At 45.4% G+C, this 16,941-nt stretch overlaps 1 protein-coding gene across 4 annotated transcripts in view; it reads right to left on the bottom strand.

The window, feature by feature from the left end:
• The window catches only part of pdzd2 (PDZ domain containing 2), a 485,375-nt gene that overhangs the window by 363,301 nt on the left and 105,133 nt on the right, over window positions 1–16,941 (bottom strand). For all 4 annotated transcript variants that reach the window (XM_072252377.1, XM_072252380.1, XM_072252378.1 and 1 more), the window contains one exon: window positions 5,197–5,278. The gene's annotated coding sequence lies outside the window, so the exon portion shown is untranslated. The remainder of the gene's footprint in view (window positions 1–5,196; window positions 5,279–16,941) is intronic.

Below are 16,941 nucleotides of genomic sequence, written 5' to 3'. Positions count from 1 at the left end.
CATTTTTTGATGACCCTCTGACATAAACTTCACTTAGAGCCACTGAAGTAAAGAATTGCAGCTGGAATAGCATTATTAATGACCCCACCCAACCTGCATGGGGTTCTCTGTCTATTTGCTATCTGACTCAACATTAAGCAAAACATGTATATATACATAAGTTGAAGACCACTGCAACTTTAGTATAATCAATTGAACAATCTTCTCATCTCTCATTGGGCAAAAGATAAAAGCCTGAAAGCACGTACCACCAGCTTAGGGACAATTTCTATCCCTCTGTTATCAAACTCTTTAATGGACCTCTCCCAAGAGAGGATGGATTCTTGGCCTCACAGTCCGTCTCGTTATGATCTTTCACTTTATCGTTTACCTACAGTGCACTTTCTCAGTAGCTTTTACACTTTATTCTGCATTATTATTGCTTTACCTTATTCTAGTTCAATCCACTGTGCAATGATATTATCTCCAAGGTGAGCTGTACATGTGGCAATAATGAACCAGTACCAATGATGGAGGAGCATCCTGGCCATTGCACCATCTGGATACACAGCTCCTGCCTTAACAGGTGTCATGACAAAATTTGGCTCAGGGAAATAAAGGTTCAGAATTGCTCGGAACGGTACATCTTTCATTAAGTTAGCCGCTGGTGTAGCGGCATCATCGCCGGACTTCGAGGCAAATGATCCGGAGTTCGAATCCAGCCGGCTCCTTGCACGCTTTCCACCCCTGCTGGGCTGAGCGCTGAGCTAGCAACTTGGCTTTGGAAAGATAAATAATCAAATGCTACAGAAATGGCAAAAATGCCGCCCGATGCACCCCAAGCTGCGAAAAAGAAGAACAACAATACCTTTAACATTGTTAAAGCTGGAAGGGGAAAGTAGTGGGATTCCGTGGGGAACTAAACAAGGGTCTGCAATGAATTTGAACTGAGAACAATAGGCTGGAAGGAAGAGCCAGAGTTAGAATATGAAAACTGTAGTCCTCAGTATACAGGTCGGAGGCAGACACACGGAAAGTAGACTTCTTTAAGAGTCGTCAGTCATAGAGTAGCATTGACAAGGCCACATTAAGGAGTGCTGAGAACAATATTGGGACATAAGGAAGGATGTAAATGTCATTTGAGCTTTAACAAACTAATACCTGGCTGGCTGTCTTATGAGGACAGGTTGGAGAGTGAAAGGGTACTTTTTTGAACATATAAAATCCTGAGCAATCTTGACAGGGTGGATGTAGACAGGGTGTTTCATCATATGGGAGAAGCTACAACTATGATTCACTGTTTAACAATGGCTGGATTTTGTCAGTGCTTGTAAGCCTTTGGGACTCAGCCCCAATACTTTCTTCAGACTGCAGAATTCTATTAAATTAAGTAGCTAAAGAGACTCTGGTTCCACATTAAAGGCAGTTTCGTGTTCCCAGACATTATTTGCTTAACAGATCTGCATTAAAAGTGTGTAAATGTGAATCCAAAATTGTTAGGAAAACGCGCCAATAGTAACAGAGTTGTAAATGATCATACAGTAATAGATGGTTGTCTCCCTGACTACAGGCCTGTGACTGTGGTGTGTGCAGGGATTGGTGCTGGGTCTGCTGTTCATTATCATCTACATGATCTTATCACTTAGATGATAATGTGGTAAACTGCATCAGCAATTTACCACTGCACATTGGATGTAGGGTGGCGCTGGAGGACTGGAGAATCGCAAGTGTTCAGATTCCTTGTTGCAAAATGAGAGGAAAGGTGAGCAAAACAATTATATATAGGCCAGCTAGTTTAATCTCCATGATGAAAAGACATTTCGAAACAGTGGTTATAATAAAAATATTGAAAAAAGGAGAAAGAAACAGTGGTCCAGAATAGGTTTAATGGTCATCTGCAGGAAAATGAATTACTTAAGGTAAGTCAGCAGAGATTTGTTAAGGGCAAGTTTTGCTGATGAGAGATAGGATATTTTGACATGGTAATGCAATCTACATGATGTACCTTGTTTGCAAGAAGGTTTCTGATAAAGTGCCACTTATCAGGAAAAAAATGAAGTGCATAGTCTAGAAGGAACACTGATAGTATGAACACAAAATTGGGTAAGTAACAGGCAGGGGAGGTGAATTTTTTTTTAAATTGGAGTGGAAGGATACTGGCATTCCCCACAGGTCCGTGTTGCAGTCATTGCTTCATTCTTCCATTGAGATGGCAAATTGGTCATTTGCAGCGACCTTTCTGAGTCCAAACAAAGGTTTAATTGTTCACTTGTTACATCTTTTTTACGATTGCAAGATACTGCTGGATATGAAGAACATCAAGATACAGGCCTACCCCATCAGCAAACTGATTGATTGCAGTGGAGCTAGAATTATTTTGTACCATATTGCTACCAGCTACAGCCACCCAAAGAGAAAGGGTCAAAGGCAGTGCACGACCGGGCAAATAGTGAAAACAAATGTGATTGCAAGACCCTGTTGGACATTGGTAATGAAGAATACTGCAAGTCCAGTGCACTGGTTCGTTGGTGAAACTGATGGTGGGGAGGGGGAGGGGTGGCAGCTGTGTGGCCTCGGCTCCTGTGCGAACCAGGCCCTCATGCTGTGGGGTCACCTGTTGTAGCCACCCTGTGGAGAAGATGCCAGATAAGAAGGCACGCCACACAGCCTTCGAGGTCTCCTCCCCAAGGCGGGCCCCTAACAGGTGGGTTGGGGACTGGCTCATCTCAGTACTGCCCTCTATTGTCCGCTATCTTGAATACAAGCTGGATTGCGGTCACCTGTGGCTGCACTAGCAGGTGATGAGTACTGCTATGCGCTGGTTCTTGTAGGCACATGGATCCAGGACAACATCCCACACACCATCAATCTACAGGCCATTACCTACAAGGACTTAGGCTATATTGTTTTTTTTGTGACTATATGCTTTGATGCTATCTTAAATGCTGTGTTCCATATGCGCTTTGTACTGAGTGTGACTTTATGTACTGCGTTTTCCACCTTGGCTCCTGAGAAACGCTGTTTCATTTGGCTGTATTTGTGTGTGGTTGAATGACAATTAAACTTGAACTTTATCTCTATTGATGACCTGGACAATTTCCAAATTTGCAGAAGTCACAAAACTTGTTACTATTGCAAAATGAATGAGGATAGATGGTGTTAGATTGCAGCAGGTTATGAATAGGCTGGTGGAACAACAGTTGAAATTTAATGCAGAAACACGTGAGGCAATGTATTTGGTAGAAAGAATGAGATAAGACAGAATAAAGAGGTGCAGGAGCTGAGGGACCCAGATTACGCAAACACGTAAATTACTGAAAACACCAGAAAGTAGTTGAGATAGCAGTAAACATAACATGCATATTTCTAGGCTTTATCATGAGAAGAGTAAAGTATAATATTGGGGGAGTAACGCTGAACTTCCATAAAACACTGGTTTGGCCTCAAGTGGAATATTATGTTTACAGCAGGTCATGATATTATAGAATATATTGATGAAGATAAATAGGAAAGTTGGAATATAGACAGCAGTTGGACATCTGTGCTCTTTGTAGGATGCAAGATGTGCTCAAGGTTGCCAGGAGATTGAAAAAAGGAGTATAGATTTCAAAGTGGCACTGGCAATTGTAAAAGTATGGTAGAGGGGCTTGGGTTGCAGAGCTAAGACCATCATAAAATAAAGATTTTCAAATATGTTTAAGTGATTCCTCAGGGGAGTCAGAATAGGAAAGGAAAATCTCCAATTGTTCTATTAAGTACAGCTTAGTTTAATTATAATACAGGTTTTGTACATGCATTACTGCCTTTGAAGTAGTTCCCCTGTTCCACCACCATGTGCTCCAACAGTCTGCCCTGAAGCACTGGGCAGTTTTGCATGACCACCAGTCCCAATATCAGCGAAGGCGGAATTTCTCAATGGGGATTCCCAGTGGTGACAATGAAGAACTTCATTAAAGACAAATGTGAAAACAAGACAAATGAGACAAAGATGGTGTCACAGAAGGAAATAATGAGATCAGGAACCAATACAGAAACTTCAATTCGCGTGCAAAATGTTATCATTACAATCCAAACAGAAATCTATTACATCAACAGTAAAATGGCTAATATTACTACCAGCTTTTCCTTGGTTGTCTCCTTCCACATTTCTTTTCTGTGAATATAGTTCCACAATGCTATCAGTAACAGACATCCCACCTCTCCTGGAAGTTCCGGGAGTCTCCCACATATTAATAGCGGCTCCCTGATGCCCGCAAATTATATAGAATGTCCCGGAAATCAATTTTTTTGAGAGCGAGCGAGCAAGAGTGAGAGAGAGCGAGCGCGAGGGAGCCCACAAGAGCGAGAGAGAGTGCAAGAGTGACACGAGTGAGAGAGCGAGCGTGAGAGCAAGCGCGAGAGCGACCACAAGAGAGAGCGAGCAAGAGAGCGCAAGACAGAGAGCGCACGAGAGAGCGAGCGCAAGAGAGACGAGAGAGAGCATGCGCGCGCCATGGCAGAGTGTTCCCAAAAAAAGAAAATATAAAACGTACGTCACCCCAGACTACACTAAAGTATACCCTGCCTAATAGGGGTCAAAAATAATGATAGTGTTGCTCGCTACACTGTTTGCAACAGTGACTTTTCTATCGCCCATGGTGGGTTAAGAGTGTAAAAGACATGTTGAGGTGAGTTTAACAGGTGTCATTCGTTCATTAGCATAGCTAACATTATTTAAACTAGCTGTCTAGCTGCTAAGGAGCTACTCTATTGCAGACATCCCACCTCTCCCAGAAGTTCCGGGAGTCTCCCGCAAATTGATGGTGCTACCTCGCTGAAATGAGTTTTTGCAGGGTGGGACATCTGCAGTAACATCAAGAAGTTTGAGTTCACCACTTTGTCTGTGGACTACTTAAAGCTGCCATATCTATCACTCAGCTAAATTTCATTCTGGTAAGTATCAGCTTAGGATGAAATGACAACAATACCTTATGAACTTTGCAAGTTTAACGGGGATTATTGAGTTTTGTGCATGGAATTATTTTCCATGTTCCCTATTGAACACATAACAGCAGTTAGAATAACACAATAACAAGGCCATTATTGTATTCTGAAAACTAAAGCGGCAACATAGTTGCTCTGTGTTACAGTAAAAGATATTACATTATGCAGGCCTCCTTTAAAGTGGCCTGAAATCTGTTCTCACCAACAGTTTATGAAAGAACTGAAAACACACACCTGAGAATTCCAAGACTCTGCAGACGTCTGGGAATCACCTGTTTGAAGATTCTCTTTGCCTTGGCTTGCAACAGTTTTCTCACTATACCAGTAAACAGAGAGAACAAATAATAAAACAAAGTGTTACTAAAATCTTTGGCTCCACCCTTGGCAAAATTCCCACAAGAGTTTTTTTTTCAGTTTTTATGCTTTCTTTGGTCAATTGAGTATCAGTGCATTGGCATTGAGACAAAATGGCAGCATTTTTAGTAAGTGAGCTGCTACAAGTCCACAATTAATATTTGCTGAGAGTTGGAAGTCATTTTCACCCTGTAAACAAAATTTCTTATTATTTTTACAACAATATCAATGTATTTCATTTCATTCGTACTTATTAAATTTATACAAATGTTTCAAGTGAACACAAAAGTACGGTGAAACACACAGTCTCATCCAGCCCACCACCACACAACAAGAGTTTGCCGCAAATTATCTCATTTTAACATTTTGTTATATGAAGCATACATTTTTTTTAAACAAGGGATCTATAAGGACATACAATAAGTAATACACCCTCAGATCATTGGTTATAATTCTAAACCAAAGGCAGTAAATAATGTCTTTAGGATGAGAAAAGTGCATTGCAGTTTGTTGTATCCTCTGATCTGGCTGATTTTATTAACTTTGCCTATAAAAACTAATTAAATATACCTCTGCATATTGATTGATTTTCCACTTTAAAAAATATAAATTGAAACACTTCTAATCACAATTCTTCACTGACACAATGTACTATGCAAGGAGAGTTTACGTGTTAATGATAGACTGAGATGCAGAACATTTGGAGATGGCCTTGTGGAAGTATGAGTGATGATAGCAAAAACAAAGGTTGCTGAAGAATCGAGTGTTGAAGGAAGTTAGTGATGCAGAATAAGCCGGAGCAGAAATAATGCACAGATTTTGGATAATTGTAAGCCTGGAAAAGCTGGTATTGCAAGTAAGAGACAAAACCAGAAGGGATAAGGGCAAGATATTTACTAAATCTCCAGGAGCCAATGCAGCAGTAAGCATTAAATTGATAAAGAAAGAGACATGGTGTGAGGGAAGATCAAAGGCAGCACAGCTCTTGACCAGCTGCAGTTTAGGAAGACTGAAAGTTGACAGAATGCCCAGAAGATTAGGAATGCAGGCAATATAAGGATGGTTTCATGATGCATCAGTTGCAAGATGAACGTAAACATTGAAGAACATTGGGAAGCTTCTTACACATGCATTCAGTCCCCTTTCCAAAACACGGTGCAACCACAGAAGCTACAGAACAATGTACCCTACTCAGTTGACAATTGAGATCTCGTCATTGGTTTTCTGAGCCAAATGGATTTTTACTTTAATGCAGGGAAGCTAAATAGACAAACAAATGAAATTGTTATCTTAACATTCTTGTAAATAATGAAGTCTTGAAATACAATACCACACATGGCAAGTTCATCAGATAACGGGAAAAGATTCTGATCATTGGTTTATATGTAACAGAGTGGGAGGGATTAAAGGGGAAGGGGTGGTATAACTAGTCAGGGAAAATATCATGGTAGTCCACAGTCAGAACAGACTGGAGAACTCATCTAGTGAGGCTTTATGGTTGGAACTGAGGAATAAGAAAGGTGTAACCATGTTAATGGGGCTATATCATAGACCACCCAACAGTCCCCAGGATTTAGAGGAACAAATTTCAGAGAGATCGTGGACTGTTGCAAGAAACATAAGGTTGTTATAGTAACACACACAAAATACTGGAGGAACTCAGCAGACCAGGCAGCATCTATGGATAAAAGGACCTGCTGAAGGGTTTCAGCCCAAAATGTCAACTGTACTTTTTTCCATAGATGCTGCCTGGCCTGCTGAGTTCCTCCAGCATTTTATGTGTGTTGCTTGGATTTCCAGCATCTGCAGATTTTCTCTTGTTTGAGGTTGTTATAGTAGGTGATTTTAACTTTCCACATATTCACTGCAACTCCTATACTGTAAAAAGACTAGATGGGATAGAGTCTGTCAAACGTGTTCAGGATTTTTCCTTAATCAGTACATAGAACTCCCAATGACAGAGCGTGCAGTTCCTGATCTGCTGCTAGGGAATGAGGCAGGGCATATTACAGAAGTTTGTGTAGAGGAACACTTTGCATTTAGTGGAGAGAGTGAGCAACTTCAAGTTCCTGGATGTCAGGATCTCTGCGGATCTAACCTGGTCCTAACATATTAATGTAGCTATAAAGAAGGCAAGACAGTGGCAACGTTTCATTTCATTAGGAGTTTGAAGAGATTTGGTTTGTCACCTAAAATTCTTGTAAACTTCTGCAGATGTACCATGGATGTACCCTTTCTCCTGTGGTCCTCTTCTGCTAACATCCATTGCTCTGTCATGGCAGGTGAGCTCAGACCCGTGCCATGCTCCTCCTGTGACATGCGGGAACCCAGGGAGGCTGACAGTGTCCCTGAAGACTACGTGTGCAGGAAGTGTGTCCAGCTGCAGCTCCTGATAGACCGCATGGCAGCACTGGAGCTGCGCGTGGACTCACTCTAGAGCATCTGAGATGCTAAGAATGTTGTGGATAGCACATTTAGCTGGTTGGTCACACCGCAGTTTAAGGATCTAAGGAAAGATAGGGAATGGGTGAGCAACAGGAAGAGTAGTAGCAGGAAGGTAGTCTCGTGCGGTCATCTCTCTCCAAAACAGACATACCGCTTTGGAGTCTGTTGGGGGAGATGGCTCATCAGGTGAAGGCAGCAGCAGCCAGGATCATGGCACCTGTGGGTGGCTCTGCTGCGCATGAGGGCAAGAAAAAGAGTGGCGGAGCTGCTGTGGGAGGGGATTCCATGGCAAGGGGAATAGAGAGGAGCTTCTGTGGCCGCAAACAAGACTCCTGTATGGTGTGTTGCCTCCTGGGTGCAAGGGTCAGAGATGTCTCGGAGAGGCTGCAGGGCATTCTGAAAGGGGATGGTGAGCAGCCAGCTGTCGTGGTGCATGTAGGTCCTAACGATATAGGACGAAAACAGGATGAGGTCCTACAAGCTGAATTTAGGGCGCTAGGAGATCAATTAAAGAGTAGGACCTCAAAGGTAACCATTTCAGGATTATTACCAGTGCCACGTGCTAGCCAGAGTTGGAATAGCAGGATAGCTAGAATGAATATGTGGCTTGAACGATGGTGCAGGACGGATTCAGATTCTTGGGGCATTGGAACCACTTCTGGGGGAGGTGGGACCAGTACCATCCGGACGGTGGACATCTGGGCAGGGCCGGGATCAATGTCCTAGGGAGATTGTTTGCTAGTGCTGTTAGGGAGGTTTTAAACTAATATGGCAGGGAGATGGGAACCCACACAGAAAAGAAGAGGGAAGTGATTCAGAGACCAAAGCTAGAGTTAGTAAAGAGTAAAGAAAAAAGTAAGAGTCGAGTGCGTAAAAGTAAAAATCAAAAATTGCATAGGTCACTAGATTCTAAAAGGACAATGAGTATAAGGGCAACACACATCAAAGTTGCTGGTGAACGCAGCAGGCCAGGCAGCATCTGTAGGAAGAGGTGCAGTCGACGTTTCAGGCCGAGACCCTTTGTCAGGACTAACTGAAGGAAGAGTGAGTAAGGGATTTGAAAGTTGGAGGGGGAGGGGGAGATCCAAAATGATAGGAGAAGACAGGAGGAGGAGGGATGGAGCCAAGAGCTGGACAGGTGATTGGCAAAAGGGGATACGAGAGGATCATGGGACAGAAGGTCCGGGAAGAAAGACAAGGGGGGGGGGACCCAGAGGATGGGCAAAAGGTATATTCAGAGGGACAGAGGGAGAAAAAGGAGAGTGAGAGAAAGAATGTGTGCATAAAAATAAGTAACAGATGGGGTACGAGGGGGAGGTGGGGCCTAGCGGAAGTTAGAGAAGTCGATGTTCATGCCATCAGGTTGGAGGCTGCCCAGATGGAATATAAGGTGTTGTTCCTCCAACCTGAGTGTGGCTTCATCTTTACAGTAGAGGAGGCCGTGGATAGACATGTCAGAATGGGAATGGGATGTGGAATTAAAATGTGTGGCCACTGGGAGATCCTGCTTTCTCTGGCGGACAGAGCGTAGATGTTCAGCAAAGCGGTCTCCCAGTCTGCGTCGGGTCTCGCCAATATATAAAAGGCCACATCAGGAGCACCAGACGCAGTATATCACCCCAGTCGACTCACAGGTGAAGTGTTGCCTCACCTGGAAGGACTGTTTGGGGGCCTGAATGGTGGCAAGGGAGGAAGTGTAAGGGCATGTGTAGCACTTGTTCCGCTTACACGGATAAGTGCCAGGAGGGAGATCAGTGGGGAGGGATGGGGGGGACGAATGGACAAGGGAGTTGCGTAGGGAGCGATCCCTGCGGAATGCGGGGGGGGGGGGGAAGGAAAGATGTGCTTAGTGGTGGGATCCCGTTGGAGGTGGCGGAAGTTACGGAGAATAATATGTTGGACCCGGAGGCTGGTGGGGTGGTAGGTGAGGACCAGGGGAACCCTATTCCTAGTGGGGTGGCGGGAGGATGGAGTGAGAGCAGATGTACGTGAAATGGGGGAGATGCGTTTAAGAGCAGAGTTGATAGTGGAGGAAGGGAAGCCCCTTTCTTTAAAAAAGGAAGACATCTCCCTCGTCCTGGAATGAAAAGCCTCATCCTGAGAGCAGATGCGGCGGAGACGGAGGAATTGCGAGAAGGGGATGGCGTTTTTGCAAGAGACAAGGTGAGAAGAGGAATAGTCCAGATAGCTGTGAGAGTCAGTAGGCTTATAGTAGACATCAGTGGATAAGCTGTCTCCAGAGACAGAGACAGAAAGATCTAGAAAGGGGAGGGAGGTGTCGGAAATGGACCAGGTAAACTTGAGGACAGGGTGAAAGTTGGAGGCAAAGTTAATAAAGTCAACGAGTTCTGCATGCGTGCAGGAAGCAGCGCCAATGCAGTCGTCGATGTAGCGAAGGAAAAGTGGGGGACAGATACCAGAATAGGCACGGAACATAGATTGTTCCACAAACTCAACAAAAAGGCAGGCATAGCTGGGACCCATACGGGTGCCCATAGCTACACCTTTAGTTTGGAAGAAGTGGGAGGAGCCAAAGGAGAAATGATTAAGAGTAAGGACTAATTCCGCTAGACGGAGCAGAGTGGTGGTAGAGGGGAACTGATTAGGTCTGGAATCCAAAAAGAAGCGGAGAGCTTTGAGACCTTCCTGATGGGGGATGGAAGTATATAGGGACTGGACATCCATGGTGAAAATAAAGCGGTGAGGGCCAGGGAAGTTAAAATCATCGAAAAGTTTAAGAGCGTGAGAAGTGTCACGAACATAGGTCGGAAGGGATTGAACAAGGGGTGATAAAAGAGTGTCGAGGTATGCAGGAATGAGTTCGGTGGGGCAGGAGCAAGCTGAGACAATAGGTCGGCCAGGACAGGCAGGTTTGTGGATCTTGGGTAGGAGGTAGAAATGGGAAGTGCGGGGTGTGGGAACTATAAGGTTGGTAGCAGTGGATGGGAGATCCCCTGAGCGGATAAAGTCGGTGATGGTGTGGGAGACAATGGCCTGGTGCTCCTTAGTGGGGTCACGATCGAGGGGTGAATAAGAGGAGGTATCCACGAGTTGTCCAACATATTATTCTCCGTAACTTCCGCCTACCAGCCTCCGGGTCCAACATATTATTCTCCGTAACTTCCGCCACCTCCAACGGGATCCCACCACTAAGCACATCTTTCCCTCCCCCCCTCTCTCTGCATTCCGCAGGGATCGCTCCCTACGCAACTCCCTTGTCCATTCGTCCCCCCCATCCCTCCCCACTGATCTCCCTCCTGGCACTTATCCGTGTAAGCGGAATAAGTGCTACACATGCCCTTACACTTCCTCCCTTACCACCATTCAGGGCCCTAAACAGTCCTTCCAGGTGAGGCAACACTTCACCTGTGAGTCGGCTGGGGTGATATACTGCGTCCAGTGCTCCCAATGTGGCCCTCTATATATTGGCGAGACCCGACGCAGACTGGGAGGCCACTTTGCTGAACACCTACGCTCTGTCCACCAGAGAAAGCAGGATCTCCCAGTGGCCACACATTTTAATTCCACATCCCATTCCCATTCTGACATGTCTATCCACGGCCTCCTCTACTGTAAAGATGAAGCCACACTCAGGTTGGAGGAACAACACCTTATATTCCATCTGGGCAGCCTCCAACCTGATGGCATGAACATCGACTTCTCTAACTTCCGCTAGGCCCCACCTCCCCCTCGTACCCCATCTGTTACTTATTTTTATACACACATTCTTTCTCTCACTCTCCTTTTTCTCCCTCTGTCCCTCTGAATATACCTCTTGCCCATCCTCTGGGTCCCCCACCCCCTTGTCTTTCTTCCCGGACCTCCTGTCCCATGATCCTCTCATATCCCCTTTTGCCAATCACCTGTCCAGCTCTTGACTCCATCCCTCCCCCTCCTGTCTTCTCCTATCATTTTGGATCTCCCCCTCCCCCTCCAACTTTCAAATCCCTTACTCACTCTTCCTTCAGTTAGTCCTGATAAAGGGTCTCGGCCTGAAAGGTCGACTGTACCTCTTCCTACAGATGCTGCCTGGCCTGCTGCGTTTACCAGCAACTTTGATGTGTGTTGCTTGAATTTCCAGCATCTGCAGAATTCCTGTTGTATGAGTATAAGGGCACTTTAACTAAATGCCCGTAGTATTAGGAACGAGGTTAGTGAACTTGTGGCACAGATCAGTACCAAGGCATATGATTTTGTGGCCATTATAGAAACCTGGTTGCAAGGTGGAGATGACTGGGAATTAAATATCCAAGGGTATCAGGTATTACGGAAAGATAGGCAGTGTAGCCCCCCTGGCCACCCTCAGGGTCGCTCGGCTCGCTGTCATCTAGGGAAACAGCCTCAGCCCCGCCAAACTTGGTAATTAGTTTGTGTGGATGCTGTGTGATGTACCCCACCTCGCCCAAATAACAGACAATACACCAGATACGATTAAATGATTTTCAGTTTATAGATATTACTGGAACTATATAATTAAGAGAGAATAAAATATAAAAGGAAAATAAAAGGCGCCACACTTATCAAAGTTCAATCTCTTCGTGCACAAAACAGTTGGAGCTCAAGGACCTTCCTCTTCACCCTGCGACCCCTCGGACCACCTCGACCGGCCGCCTGGGACCAACAACGGTGGTTGACCAGACACTCCACACAAGTCCGTCTCCTCTCCTCGCCGAACACCCTCCTCGGGGTCCGACCCCGTTAGCGGACATCACAGCACATCGTCCATCCTCTGTCTCACTCTCCCACCTTCTGCCCCAAAACCCCGCGCATACAGTATCTTCAAATACACCAAAACCATAACAACTATCCCAATTGGTTAATAGCATCCTCTTATCACACTCTAAACAAAAACAAGCCGCTAGCGCAAACTTTCTCAGCGTTTAACTCAACAAAGCCGCATTCCCCAGATTAACATAACAAAGACGCCATTTTAATTAGCCTCCGCACTAACATAAAAGTCGAAACCCCCTTACACTCTCCCCCCACCAAATAAAGTCATGTCCTCATGACTTCTAAATAACTCGCCAACCAGTCCTGCAGACACACAACACACACATACACAGATACACACAGTGACAGTGCTCCCCAAACAGTGGACCTTAATCCCATCCCACGGGCGCTACATAGGCCAACCTATCTGGGAGCTTCTTAACCCTCCGAGACCTCCGTACCCCGTCACCTAAACCCAAAAGGATCAGACACTACTAGGGATACCTCGGGCCTGCTTGCCAACTCCTCTCCCACTCAGGCCACCACTACAGCTCGGAGCCCCCTGTCCCGTGTCCGGGGCCCCGCCTCTCCTCCTTCCTGATCCTGCCGTAACTCAGACTACCCACAGCTAGCCCTCCCCACTATACCTGACTCAGTGGGAGAAGGGCCAAAGGTCTCTTCCTCAATCACGGAGAAGGTAGCAAAAGGCAGCATGTACCACATATGCAGCACATCATCCTTCGAATCCGTATCCTTCCTCATTCCCTCAATCGGTAGCTGCTATTTAAGTTTCTCCAAACTGAAACATTTAGCCGGGGCTACCCCTTCAGCCTCCCGCAGTAGAGACGTCAGCTTCTTCGGGGACTCCTTCAACTTTCGCCACAGCCTCAGCAGTTCTGACTCAGGGTTCTTGGCCATCTCAATCTGGGATGCAGTTATCCCACCAGCTTCTTCCACACTGACCTGAAAAGCAGCAGTTAAAGGATGTTCAGCCTCCGGTGGTTTCTTCCTGAGGACGTCTTCCAGGCCAACTTTCAGTTTTTCCACTTCATTTAAACTCGCGATAGTCACCTTCAGGTTCCTTTCAAGCGTCCGCCTCCTTTTTCCGAGATTTGTCCTCCATTTCTTCACCTCCTCGGGAGTGTAGTCAAACTCCACTCCCTGGGCTCTCGGTTTTCTGTTGACCTTAGTCAGAACACTTCCTTGATCTTCCCCAACTTGTAAGTCTTCCAATCTTTTCTGAATCGACGTCTTGAGTTTCTGCTGATCCCTTCGAAGGTGGGTCATAGTTTCTTCTCACTGGATTAATTCATCAGTACATGACCGCAGTGTGGTGCAAATCCCCTCTCTTCCCTGTGTCTCCTTCAGATTGACAACCTGGGTTTCCATCCCCCGGTCCACCAACGTCTGTCCCAACACCAGGAAGTTCAACTGGGATGTCGGGTCATTTTCCTCACATTGCACCAAACTCCTCCGGCCAAAAACTCCTCACATTTGACACTTCGCTTCGGTCACCCGGGCTCAGCCACTCACCTCGCTTCATAGTCCCCCCAGGCAAATCCAAGCTCTAGGTGGTCACCCACGTACGCCAAAACTCCACACACCTTCACTTCCCCCATGGTCCCCATACATAAAAGTCAAAACCCCCTTACTGGGAATTAGATATCCAAGGGTATCAGGTAATTGCCAATTGCGTCGCCTCAGATCTGGGCCGATATTTACATGCCGGGCGGCACCTAATTAATTAGCTTGTTTATTTCAGCTTTTTTCTTAAGGATGTGCTGAGTGCGTTCCGGCCACTGCTGCACCGCTGCATGCTTTGCGGCAATGTATTGGTCCGTGGCCCATAGGTTGGGGACCACTGGTGTAGCACAGCAAAATTTGCTGATGCCACTAAACTGAGTGGGAAAGCAAATTGTACAGAAGATGTGGGGAGTCTGCAGAGGGATATAGATAGGTTAAGTGAGTGGGCCAAGGTCTGGCGGATGGAATACAATGTTGGTAAATGCGAAATCATCCACTTCGAAGGAATAATAGAAGAGCAGGCTATTATATAAATGATGAAAGATTGCAGTGTGGTGTTGTGCAGAGGGACTTGGGAGTGCTTGTGCATGAATTACAAGAAGTTGGCTTATAGGTGCAACAGGTTATTAAGAAGGCAAACGGAGTGTTGGCCTTCATTGCTAGAGGGATTGAATTCAGGAGCAGGGAGGTCATGCTGCAACTATACAGGGTACTGGTGAGGCCACACCTGGAGTACTGTGTGCAGTTCTGGTCTCCATACTTGAGGGAGGATATACTGGCTTTGGAGGCAGTGTAGAGGAGGTTCACCAGGTTGAGTCCAGGGATGAAGGGGTTAACCTATGAGGAGAGATTGAGTCCTCTGGGGCTGTAGTCTCTGGAGTTCAGAAGAATGAGAGTGGATCTTATAGAAACATACAAAATTTTGAAAGCGATAGATAAGATAGAAGTAGGAAAGTTATTTCCATTTGTAGGTGAGGCCAGAACTAGGGGACATTACCTCAAGATTCAGGGGAGAAGATTTAGGACGGAGATGAGGAGAAACTGTTTTTCCCAGAGAGTGGTGAATCTGTGGAATTCTCTGCCCAGGGAAGCAGTTGAGGCTTCTTCACTAAATATATTTAAGAAACAGTTAGATAGATTTTTACGTAGTAAGGGAATTAAGGGTTATGGGGAAAAGGCAGGTAGATGAAGCTGAGTTTACGGACAGCTCAGCCATGATCTTATTGAATGGTGGGGCAGGTTTGATGGGTCAGATGGCCTCCTCCTGCTCCTATTTCTAATAGTCATAGTCATACTTTATTGATCCCAAGGGAAATTGGTTTTAGTTACAGTTGCACCATAAATAATTAAATAGTAATATGTAAATTATGCCAGGAAATAAGTCCAGGACCTGCCTATTGGCTCAGGGTGTCTGACCCTCCAAGGGAGGAGTTGTAAAGTTTGATGGCCACAGGCAGGAATGACTTCCTATGACGCTCAGTGTTGCATCTCGGAGGAATGAGTCTCTGGCTGAATGTACTCCTGGGCCCACCCAGTACATTATGTAGTGGATGGGAGACATTGTCCAAGATGGCATGCAACTTGGACAGCATCTTTTCAGACACCACTGTCAGAGAGTCCAGTTCCATCCCCACAACATCACTGGCCTTACGAATGAGTTTGTTGATTCTGCTGGTGTCTGCCACCCTCAGCCTGCTGCCCCAGCACACAACAGCAAACATAATCGCACTGGCCACCACAGACACGTAGAACATCCTTAGCATCGTCCGACAGATGTTAAATGGAGAGCATTCTGACAGGTTGCATCACTGTCTGGTATGGGGCAGGGTGGAGGGGGGGGGGGTGGCTATTATACGAGACCAAAAGAAGCAACAGAAAATTGTAAAGCTAGTCAGCTCCATCTTAGGTTCCAGCCTTCATAGTATCCAACACATCTTCAAGGATGCTGCCTCACAAAGGTGACATCCATTATTAAGGAACCCTGTCATCCAGGACATACCCTCTTCTCATTGTTACCATCAGGAAGGAGGTACAGAAGCCTGAAGTGATTCAGGATCAGCTTCTTCCCCTCTGCAATATGATTCCTAAATGGACATTGGATACTACCTCACTTTTTTTTTAATATATACTATTTCTGTTTTGCACTGTTTTTAATCAAACTATTTAATATACAAATATACTTACTGCAATAGATTTACTTATTTTTTCTATATCATCATGTATCGCATTGCACTGCTGCTGCTGAACTAACAAATTTCACAACACATGTCGGTGATAATAAACTTGATTCTGATTCATAATGCCATTAGATTCAAAGTAAATATGCAAAAAGAAAGGTCTGGTCCACAGGTTGAGATTCTAAATTGGAGAAAGGCCAACTTTGATGGTATCAGAAAGGATCTGGCAAATGTGGATTGGGACAGGCTGCTTTCTGCCAAAAGTGTACTTCAGGAAAGATATAAACATGATTGAAAGAGTCCAGAGAAAATTTACAAGGATGTTGCTGGCACTTGAGGACCCGAGTTATAGGGAATGATTGAGTAGGTTAGGACTTTATTCAATAGACAATAGGTGCAGGAGTAGGCCATTTGGCCCTTCGAGCCAGCACCGCCATTTACTGTAATCACGGCTGATCATCCACAATCAGTATACAGTTCCTGCCTTATCCCCATAACCTTTGATTCTGCTATCTTTAAGAGCTCTATCCATCTCTTTCTTGAAAGCATCCAGAGGCTTGGCCTCCACAGCCTTCTGGGGCAGAGCATTCCACATATCCACCACTCTCTGGGTGAAAAAGTTTTTCCTTAACTCCGTTCTAAATGGCCTACCCCTTATTCTTAAACTGTGGCCTCTGGTTCTGGACTCACCCATCAGCGGGAACATGCTTCCTGCCTCCAGCATGTCCAATCCCTTAATAATCTTATATGTTTCAATAAGATCCCCTCT

The sequence above is a fragment of the Mobula birostris genome, chromosome 3 (genome assembly GCF_030028105.1).
Source record: "Mobula birostris isolate sMobBir1 chromosome 3, sMobBir1.hap1, whole genome shotgun sequence".
NCBI lineage: Eukaryota > Metazoa > Chordata > Chondrichthyes > Myliobatiformes > Myliobatidae > Mobula > Mobula birostris.
This window is presented reverse-complemented; position numbering and strand designations above follow the sequence as displayed.